We start from the raw sequence: 11,851 nt of genomic DNA on the forward strand, positions 1-11,851 counted from the left end.
CAGCATCTACCGGATGATTAAAAAAACCCACTTGTAGCTGTGTCTTCACTCTAATGCTAACAGAACAAATAAACCACTGTAATTAACTAAAAAACAGACGCACACAGGTCAATAGAATTGCCATTTCAATGCAGTAAGTGTGCATTGCTTCAGTCCAACTGTGAAAAGCAGTTGTTGTTTTTGTGTGGTCAAAGATGAATGTTGCATTCTCAAAATTTGTGTCTGGCTCTTGAGCGCTAACGCTTATTTGCCACCATTGGTCAGTGTCCCTCATGATCCGTCTGGACTTCCTGTGCAGAAATGGCTTTGGTGGCATCTCAGCGGTTCTTCCTTTCAAACTGCTGTTCAACAGATAGGTGAAGCTGCTGGTTTTCCTCCTACAGCTTCGGCACTAGTGGGTTGTGATATACAGTACATCATGCATCTCATCAGTCTTCACCAGTGCTGCTCCCATTCTCTGTCCACTCACTGCTGCTGAGTTCATCACCTCGTTTAATCAATTTAGAAAAGAGCAGCATTTTTGTCTATTTAATGTGTTTACACAGTTACATTCATAAGGATCACAAACAAGATGAAACTTTACACAATATGATTTTGTGATAACCTGGTTCAGGAGTGGATTATCCTCAGTGTCCTCAGGTGGAGCGCTGTGCTGCAGTCCATGTGCTACTTTCTGCCAAATTCACTTTTAAAAGGTGCACCACCACCAGTGTTTTTGCCGTGTACCGGAGAACCGCTGCTACCGCACACCATGTGGATGCATATGTTCAACAATTACTTGCTTGTGATAAATTCCTCGGGTAATACGTGGCCGGAAGCCAGACGGATAGCCACATTACTTCACTGCCTTGGAACCGAGGGACAGTGGATTTTCTACTCTCTGCCAGACACAGGTGACACTTTTGCTTCAGCTGTTGCTGCTCTGGAAAGGCACTTTTTGCCCAAACTCAACATCGAAAGACACTCTTTACGACAGTGAACACATTTACCACATGAGACAGTTATGCAGTATGTAGCCGCATTAAGGGATTTTGCTTCCAAATGTGGATTTGATGACAAGATGGACGAAATGATTTGTGACCAGCTCATCAAACACGTCTCTAGCTCCAGCATAAGAGAAAGACTTTTGCTTGAACCATTTTTTACACCAAGTCTTTTTCATAGGTATTTCACATTTAGATAGAGGGTACAAAGATACAAGTTTGACAAAGTTTAAAAAACTGATAACACACCTCCACACACCTCCCCTCCCTCCCATTACTGTGCAACCCAGTCTCATCCTAAAATGTGTAGTAGTTACATTTGTCCACATGGAAATGCGTGAGAGTTTTACAAAAACGCCCCCTAAACTGTGAGGGGGATACGTTTCATTTTTCGATTCATTTTCTACGAGCCTTCTCAGGATCACGTGACTTTGGAGGTTTGGCCTGCCGTGAGCAAAAAACATGGCCGGGTTGTACTGTACCACTCTTTCAAACTGCAAATATTTTGTAAAATATACATTTTCGAAAGAAAATAAACCTCTTACACAAATTTCCAAAATACAGAGTTAACCGTTACATATTTTAACAGCAGTGTAGTCTAAGTTCTTAATATAATTTAAGAAGAGATACCAAGTGGTATAGAAATCTTGTGAACAACCTCTAGCAGAAAAGCTAATTTTCTCCAAAACCAAATAATGTAAGAGATCATTTATCCACATCATTAAAGTGGGAGAAAATTGATCCTTCCATGTGAGGAAAATAAGTCTCCTTGCCATCAAGGTCTCAAAGATAATTATATTTTGTGCTTTCTGGTTGAGATTAAGATCCTGTGGGTATTACACCAAATATTACAGAAATTACCGAAGGTTTTATAGGCCTTTGTAGAACATCTGAAAATACTTTAAATATTGACTCTCAAGAGCAACTTAACCCTTGGGCTTTCTAAGACGACCCAACCCTTACATTGACGTGTTCTCCCTACCATGACAAAGGTGGATAAAGGTGGAAAGATTTCATGTAATCCATGGACACCAGTGAAGATCACAAATCATTGAAGAAAAAAGGTTCAGAGCACTGTCTAGTGGGTCTAGATCAGTGTTTTTCAACCAGTGTGCCGCGGCACACTAGTGTGCCGTGGGAGATGGTCAAGTGTGCTGTGGGAAAATGCCCTCATTAACTGATCTAAAAACATTTCCCATCTCCAGGAAATCAGCTCTTTGTTCATCCAAACAGACCCCTGATAAAACACTGAGTAGTTAGGAATATAAAAGATCATAAAATTATTTTTTCTTTGTGTTTATTTGATTCTATTAAAGACATTTTGATAAGAATTTCGATTTAGCTCAAAAAGTCACTCAGTTCTAACAAAAATACCAGCTAAAGTTCGTCTTTAGCGGTGTAGCTTTCCACAGAATCCGGTGTCAGACCGTGGATCAAGTAAACAAAACAATGAAGCTCAGAGACGCTGGTCTTTCTGCGGTCGGCGGATTTTTCCACTACATCTCCCATGATGCATTGGGTTAAAGTGACTGTCTTAGCGCACAATGAGTTTCTCCTCTTAACGTCTTAAAACAACGAACACACATCAAACAGTTTTTGAATCTTTTAACTTAACATTTAGTACATATTTTAGAAAAAAACAACTGCAGCTTCCAGCTTTTTCTGCAACAATTATCACAAAAATGCATGTGAGATTGCAGAGGGGCTGTAGATCAATACAGACTATGAGCTTTTCCTTTTTTTTTTTTTTTTTTTGGATGCTGGTATGCCGTGGGATTTTTGTCAAGGTTAAAGTGTGCCGTGGCTCAAAAAAGGTTGAAAAACACTGGTCTAGATGACCCAACTCCCAACATTAAAGTGCCAAGGATAGCACAAGGGTGAATTTTACACAGGACCAAAACATATGTGAGATAGTAGCTGTTGATTGTTTACATCGATCGTTAAAGGAGTTAATAGTTGGAATGAAGTTTGTAAGTTTTGCTTTAGAACAGTGGAGTCTATGTACAATTTTAAATTGAGTGATCATGTGATTAAGCAAATTCAGGAGGAGTGTTCTGAAAGGCTTTTTTAAATAAAATGTATTATTATTGTTATTATTATTATTATTATTATATTCTGTCTAGAGCTTTTTCCCATATCTTCTTAGTGATATTTAAGCCCAAGTCCTCTTTCCATTGGGTTTTAAGCAATATTAGTTATAACAATATAGTTGTAATGTTCCCAATAGTTCCCCTGACGCTTATGTCCTCATCCAGCTGCAGCCCGAAAACCTGTTTAAAGCTGTTTTAGGTGTGGTTCAGATCTAACACTTTTCCTCAGTGCCCTGCTGGTAGGCCGCATGTAAGCTTTGCCACAAAGTGGGGCATTTCGCTCGTGTCTGCTGTTCATCCAAGACCAGACAGGTGCGTGAAGTACATTTGCCTTAACTGACTGTACTATATCTGAGACACCGTGTACAGTGTGAGATTACAGTTAGTACTTCTGCATCTTCTGCTAAAGACATTGAATTTACTCATGATGCAGGCTCTGCAGTCTCTATTCTGCCATACCACAAGCAGTATTTTTGGGATACACCATTATGCCCACAAAAAAGTTCAACTGGTGTCATAGACAAAGGAAGTTAATTCCTGTCATAGGCTGCTTAAATGTTACAGTGGGCAAAGAAGCAAGACAGCTTCAGCTACTTTCTTTATAGTAAAAAAGAAAGGCACGCTTCTCCTGGGACGAGATTTCATGGAGGCTTTGGCAATACTGTCCTTTCTCCTCACAAAGCTCTGCCATCACCTGTGATGACAGCAAAACCATCACTGCCTTCTTGCACCCCTACTGATACTGACATTGGATGTGTCCATGCTTTTGTGCACAAAGTGAAAATAGACCATTCAGTGAAACCAGTACGCCAGAAGCTGCGCCGCATGCCACTTGCTGTGAGGGCTTCCGTGTCAGCTGAACTAGAACTGCTACTAAAGGCTGGTGTCATAGAGAAGAAGGTTGATGCATCACCCTGGGTTTCACCTATTGTTGTCACTGGACGTAAAAAATGGTGGAGGGCTGTGTGCAGATTTGAGGGAACGAAACAAAGCAGTCAGCACTGACTGCTGTCCATTGCCACAAATGGATTAACTTTTTGCTAACATACAGGGTGCAAAAATGTTCTCCACAATTGACCTGCCTAATGCATACTATCAGCTGCCTCTGCACAAAGACAGAAGAGACCTCACAGTATTCATTCCTGATGATGGTCTTATCAGATGTCACAGGGTTCTGCATGGACCCGCTTCTGCACTCTCAGCTTTCCAGAAAATAATTAGAGAAATCCTCAGAGACCTTCTCGGCTTCCAAAACTACTTGGATGATCTCATTGCTTTTGGCAAAACCATTTCGTAACATGATCAGAACCTTGATGCTGTCCTCCAGAGGCTCAAGGAAGCTGGACTGTTGCTCAATGACCAAAAATGAAATTTTGGACAATCAGTACTGCACTTTTGGGTCATGTTACTACAGATGGCATTCTTCCTGATCAGGACCACATTGAGGCTGTACTGAAAGCCCTTCCTCCATCTGATGCTGCTTCACTGTGATCTTTCCTGGGTTTGTTTTCCTGGTCCTCCAGATTGCTGCCTAATTGTGCAACTGTGCAACCCCGATGCATATCTGTGCCAAGGAAAAGAACACATTTACCTGGACCTCAGCTGCACAAACCATTTTCGACAAAGTTAAAAAACTCCTGGTGACTAGCGCTGCTTTGGCACCTTTTGATCCAGCACTACACACTGTGGTGTCCACTGATGCCAGTGACTGTGGACTGGGTGATGCGTTAGCCCAAGAGCAATCTGATGGCACTGAGAAGATGGTGGCTTTTGCCTCCCGCACATTGACTGCCACAGAGCAGAAATACTCTACTGTTGAGAAAGAAGCATTTGCATGTGTCTGGGCAACTGAGAAGTGACAAACATATTTATGGGGACAACATAATACTCTCCGCACAGATCACCAAGCAATGACTACCCTGCTGACCACAAAAGCCAACAAATGCATTTTGTAAGTAATTTTTTTTCTGCCTTAGTTTTTTGTACCGAAAATAAATAGATAGATAAAAACTTTAGTAATCTCCCAAGGGAGAAATCCGGGTGTCCGGCAGCAAAACACACACTAAATAACAATAAAAAAATAGTTCATAAATTGGCAGTTCATTTCAGGCAGATTTGTTTAACAGCAGTACCGAACTGAAATGTATCGAACCGAGCCCTTTGAAATTGTGAATCGAACTGAATTGAGATTTTAGCAAATCGTTACACTCTAGTATTTTAACAGCCTCCTCCTGGTCCTCTGGAGGGGAATCATGAGATGTTCTGAGGCCAGCCAAGAGACATAATCTTTCCAGGGGGTCCTGGGTCTTCCCCAGGGCCTCCGCCCAGTGGGACATGCCCGGAACACCTTCTAAGGGAGGCGTCCAGGAGGCATACGGACTAGTTGCTTGAGCCACTTCAACTAGCTCCTCTCGATATGGAGGATTGTTTACGTTTTTGTCTTTCTTTTGTGTTAGTTGTTCACTTTGAACTGTTTTTGTTACTCTTATTTCCATGATGCCAAAAATGACCCCATTTCTCTTTTTTGTTTTTGGCCACCAGGGGGCGTCATTTTTGTCATTCAGATTCTATCTCTCAGCCACTTAAGTTCTTTTTTCCTTAGCTCACTTCCATCCCCTGCCTCCATGGATAATAGGGACCCTATGTCTCTTGTCTTTTTCTTTTCTCTGTCCAAAAGGGGGAATCATTTCTATCATTCACGTTCCACCTCTTGGCCCCTAGAAGTATTGTTTCCCCGTTCACCCCTGTCTCTAGGGGCACTCGGGAGCGCACGTCTCTTTTTTTGTCTTTTCTTTTCTTTGTCCACGTGGGTGCGCCATTACTGTCATTTATGTTCCACCTCTTGGCCAGCAGAGGTCTTTTTTCCTTTGTCTACTTCCACCCCTTGCCTCTAGGGGTACTCGGGACCAGACATCTCTTTTTTGTCTTAGTCCACAAGAAGGCACCATGCTCCCTCTCTGCCACCAGATGGTGCCAACTTTACAGTTTGTTTTTCCACCATCAACTACCAGGTCATCCTTTTTTTTTCCATTTCTCCACATTCACCTTGGGATTATCTCAGCTCTTGGCATTTGTTTTTCTCTTTCCGCACTGAGATCTGACCTTCGTCTGGGCCCTTGACTTTTTTCATATTTTTTATCCCAGCTGTACTGCATTTGAACCATTCTTTACCTCAGCAAGGTAACATTGGAGTGAAGGTCATCTAGTCACAGAGCGCTGATGTTTTTTGTTAATTTTTTAAATTTTACTGGTGTTCCTGTCAGACATAAAGTACTCTCCACCTTTACTATGGGAGGGATAACACGTCAACAAAAGGGTGGGGTCATATGGACCCCAAAAGACAGTGCCGTGAACTATTTTATTTTAGGCTTATTTCCACTGGCGTCCCAGCAGACATAAAATCCTGTCCACCTTTGCCATTGGAGGTATAACGCTTCGACGTACGGGTGGGGTCACAAAGACAGCACAGAGGTTGTAGACATAAAATCCTGTCCCCTTTGGCACGTGGGAGGGAAATTATGCAAGGTAGTAATGGTTGTATCTTAGATAAATCCTACTGTGTGCTTGACAAATGGGCAGAGGAAGTTATTTTTATGTCAACATAACTTCAGTTTACTTTGTACTCTTGTTGTGCTTACTATCCCTTATAATCCACTTATTTTTTGTGCATAAATGTATCAAAAAATATTTAAAAGAAAAAAGTTAGTGAGCCCAGATAAAGATGAAGGGGTTATATTTTTCTTTACAACAACAAAAGCACAAGACCAAAAACCTAACCCCAACAAGAAAAATAAATCAGAAATTAAATGATAAAGTATCAATGTTACGCCCCCTTTGTGTCTAGGGGCGACGAGGGGGCATAACATAAACAAAGTAAAGTTTTGGCTAATAATTTAACTGTAACAAAAACACCAAATGAATGTCTCCATAAAAATATGACAAATTTATTTACAAATTAAAGCTACAAGTAGCATTTAGCGGGCCCGAGCACGTGCGACCGCATGGCACGAGCGACCGCCCCGTGAGCAACGCCCTGCTCGAGCCATTCTCGTCGTTTTTTCTTGTCCATTCTGGAGCTCCAAGCTATTGTTAATACGACAGCAGCCTTGGGGGGGGGGGGGGGGCTGTAATCTGTTGCCTTAAGGGACAAAGACTTTTGCATATAGCATGAAAAAAATTCAAGCAATGATGATAATTGCTATCACTGTCCCTAAGGATGAGAACAATAGAACTCATTCAATTTCCACTACAATGTCTAGATGAGTGTCAGCTATGTCTGATAACTTGGCCAATTAGCAGGACCGGGATCTTGCAAAGTGCAGGTGGTTAACGTCCAGTGTAATGAGTCTGTGGACGGCAACAGTACAGCATAGCTTTTGGTTTCCACAAGAGAAGAACTCCTGACACATCTGCCCTAACAGACAACTACAAGAGGAGTTGAAATGTATAACACGGTGAAGGAGTTTTTGTGCAGAAAAAGGTACAATTAGAAAAGCTGGTAGCAGTGACTGCAGATGGGACTCCTGCTATGATCAATAGACAAACAGGTTTCATCACTCACTGTAAAGCTGACCCAGACTTTCCAAAATGTCTGCATTACTGCTGCGTCATTCACCAGCAGGCCTTATGTGCAGAAGTGATTGGCTCTGGACATATAATGACTCTTATTCTGAAAATCGTAAACAACATCAGCTGCAAAGCAAAACAGCACAGGATTTTTAAGGTGCTATTGGAGGAGATGTCTGTTGAATATGGTGAATATGAACATTGTGAATCTGAACTTGCATTCTTGACTGACATTACTGGAAAACTAAACCACTTGATCTGCGAGCCTCAAGACAATGGCAAAACTATTTTTTTTGACCAGCCTGCCTGAGCCAGTGTTTTTCTTGTGGGGATCTTTTCTGCCAGGGCTTGTCAGCTTGGTCAGTGGATGTTGCTGCAGTTGTCTCCCTTGCTGGGACAGCTGGAGTTAAACACAGCAGCTCACGGCTCTGAAGTGGACCCCGTTGCTGTCCCAGTCTGGATGGGCACTGTGGCGATGTTCCAATGGCCAGGCTGGCTCCTGGTATAAAGAGATTCCCAAATACCATTTCCTAACCGCAGAGCCAAGGATGTGTTTACATGTTTAGGTCAAAAATGTGATGGACAGCTTCATGTTGTCTAAACATGCCACCCTGTTATTAATCCAGTTGATATGGTTCTCCATCTGTGTCTAGGTGATAGAAAAGCATTTTTTTTTATATTTACAGCTCTAAGCAAACAAACAGTTGTCTATATAAAAGAGCTTTTACAATTGTGCACTTTTAGCAGGTCTCTGAGTTCATGTGACCAATGTATGGTGGATTTTCACAGACCTTGTTTAAAACTGAAGGTGAGAGAGACTTAGAGAAATGGCTTCATTGTTCTGGAGTTCTTTGTTTCATCCACAGAAGAGTAGAATTGGTGATTGATTTTGAAAAGCTGCTGAAAAAAGTATCTTTTCAAATTGCAATTTCTAACTTGGGTTTTACATTTTGTGTTCCATTTTTTGTGCTTTATTTGGGAAGCATTTGTTATTTGTTTGGTGTTTTTAAGGTTCTGCAAATATACACATCATTTTTTAGAGACATTTGTTATCAGTTGTGTTTGTTGATTTGTAGTTTAATTTCATTGGATGTATAGATGTCGTGTGGGGGGGAGGCTCGACAGCAGGTAGGACCCAGGCGCAGAGACGGGAGGCAAACGGGTTCAGGGCAAGTGGGTTTATTTAACTAACAAAAAGCGCTGCAGAGCAGGATGACAAAACTAAAAACAAAAACTTACTGTGGCATGGCAAGGGACATGGACGCCAGACAAGAAGACGTGATCAACATGAGCAGAAGTTAATGGACCAGCACAGGAGGAAGGCAGAGACAAGACTTATATACAGACAGGGCAGACAAGACACAGGTGAACACGATTAGGGCAGATGGGGACCAAAGGAAGTAAAACTCAAAAACATGACAAGACAGGAAACCTTTCAAAATAAAACAGGAAACAGAACCAAACAAGACAGAACAAGAACTAAAGCGAAAAAAAAGACAACAAACTGAAACCATGACAATAGAAAGGAAAAGAAGTTCAAACATTGATTATAAAAAAGGATATAAGAGATAAAAAAAAGAAAAAGGAAAAGAAAAAAGATAAAATATTGATTTAATTGCATTTTGAATGAATAAAAAACAATGATTAATAGAATCAGAAATCAGAAAAAGTTTTATTGCCAGGTTCAGTAGAGCGCACTTTACAAAACGAGGAATTTGACTTGGTGTATAGTGCAATTAAGAATAAGTTAAAAATTAAGTTAACAACAACACACTATATACAGTAGAGTAAGGTGAATTAAAGTGGGAGCACAGATGGGCTGGGATGGTGGGGCCTGTAAGTGGCACCGACAGTCCTTTGGTGGGCGGGGGGGGGGGGGGGGGGGGAGGGGGGTCACCTGGGGGAGTTGGGGTTCTGTTCAGCAGGCTGGCTGCAGTGGGGAAGAAGCTGTTCTTGTGGCGCGAGGTCCTGGTCCTGATGGACCGGAGCCTCTTGCCAGAAGGGAGGGGCCGAAAGAGATTATGTCCTGGATGAGAGGGGTTGGCTACAATCCTGGCTGCCCGCCTCCAGGTCCTGGAGATGTGCAGCTCCTGGAGAGACGGGAGGTGGCAGCCGATCACCTTCTCTGCTGAGTGGATGACGCGTTGCAGCTTGGCCTTGTCTCTGGCCGTGGCCGCAGCGAACCAGACTGTGATGGAGGACGTGAGGGTGGATTCGATGATGGCGGTGTAAAAGTCTACCAGCATCTTTTCAGGGAGGTGAAACTTCTTCAGCTGCCTCAGGAAGTACATCCTCTGCTGGACCTTCTTAGTGATGGAGCTGATGTTCTGCTCCCACTTGAGGTCCTGGCTGATGATGGTTCCCAGGAAGCAGAAGGACTCCACAGAGGTCACCGGGGAGTCACAGAGGATGACAGGGGGGAGGGGGGCTGGGGCCTTCCTGAAGTCCACTGTCATCTCCACTGTCTTCAGAGCATTAAGCTCCAGGTTGTTAGCGCTGCACTATGACACCAGCCTGGCTATTTCACTCCTGTAGGCCGACTCATCTCCGTCAGAGATGAGGCCGATGAGTGTGGTGTCGTCAGCAAACTTCAGGAGTTTGACAGACAGGTGACCAGCTGTGCAGCTGTTTGTGTACAGGGAGAGTAACAGGGGTGAAAGGACACAGCCCTGGGGGGATCCGGTGCTTGTGGTCCGAGTATCTGAGACGAGCTTCCCCAGCCTCACATACTGCTGTCTGTCCGTCAGGAAGTCTGTGATCCACCTGCAGGTGGAGTCAGGCACATTCATCTTGGAGAGTTTTTAATACTAAGTCTAGACAGATTTAACACAGGTTTTTGGATGAAAAAGGATTTTTTATAAATCATCTGTTACACTTTTAAGTCTGAAAAAAATATGGAAGGCAGCAAACACAGATCCCTACCGTTTTTAATTTTTTTGTGCTGATATTTGAAAGATAAGTTATGCAAAAAAATAGGTGTTTGCAGTTTTGCCTAAAAAGACGTTTTCGGACCTTTTTGGATCAAATGTTGTCTAAAAGTTCACCTGTAACTTCAATCATTCTGAATTTTTTTAGGAAAACTAAACCACTTCAACTGTGATCTGCAAGGCAATGGTAAAACTATATTTTTTATGGAACAGCCTGCAGTGTTTCTTGTGGGGATCTTTTCTGCCAGGGCTTGCCGGCTTGGTCGGTGGTTGTTGCTGTTACCAATCCAGTTGATATGGTTCTCCATCTGTGTCTAAGTGATATAATCAGAATCAGAATCGTTTATTGTCATTGTACATGGGGATACAATGAAATTGCAGCAGCCTTGGAGTGAAGGAGTTACATAAAATAAAAATAAAAATAGAATAGAAAAAGAAATACTGTATTTACAACTCTTAACAAAAAATGAACAATATGGACAGAAACTGTTAAATATTAAATATTTGTGAATAAAATAGAATGGAATTACATGAGTTGCTGTGAGCACAGCTTAATAAATATCAAGTTATTGCACAGTGACCCGGTTAGACAGTCAGGATATTGCACGCATTGTAGTAAAATTAGAGTGAGGTGTGGTTGGTGGACGTATGTGCATTCCGTATGATAATTGCCTGTGGAAAAAAGCTGTTTCTTAGTCTGTTTGTCCTGGTTCTGATGGACCTGTACCTCCTTCCAGAGGGCAGCAGTTCAAACAGAGGGAAAGCAGAATGGGTGGAGTTAGTGGTGATGCTAGTCACTCTGCTGAGGCAGCGAGACTGGTAAATGTCCTTCAGTGAGGGGAGGGGGCAGCCGATGATCCTCTGCGCTGTCTTTACCACTCTCTGGAGACTCTGCCGTTCTGCTTCAGTGCAGTGGGAAAACCACACTGTGATGCCATAGGACAGAATGCTCTCAATGGTTGAGCGGTAGAACGTTACCAGCAGCTCCTGGCTGACGTCGTTCCTCCTAAGTTTTCTCAGGAAGTGCAGGCGTTGCTGGGCCTTCCTGATGACAGTCATGGTGTTGTTAGACCATGTGAGGTCAGCAGAGATGGTGGTGCCCAGGAGGGTGAAGCTGTGGACCCTCTCCACACAGTTTCCATCGATGTAGAGTGGGGGTGGATCTGTTCTGTTTTTTCTGAAGTCCAGGATGATCTCCTTGGTCTTGGTGGTGTTCAGGATGAGGTTATTAGCCTGACACCACCTTGAGAGTTTCAGGACTTCGTCTCTGTAGGCCGTCTCGTCG

This window comes from Oryzias latipes, chromosome 12 (assembly GCF_053564925.1).
Source record: "Oryzias latipes strain Hd-rR chromosome 12, Olatipes_Hd-rR_3.1".
Classification (NCBI taxonomy): domain Eukaryota; kingdom Metazoa; phylum Chordata; class Actinopteri; order Beloniformes; family Adrianichthyidae; genus Oryzias; species Oryzias latipes.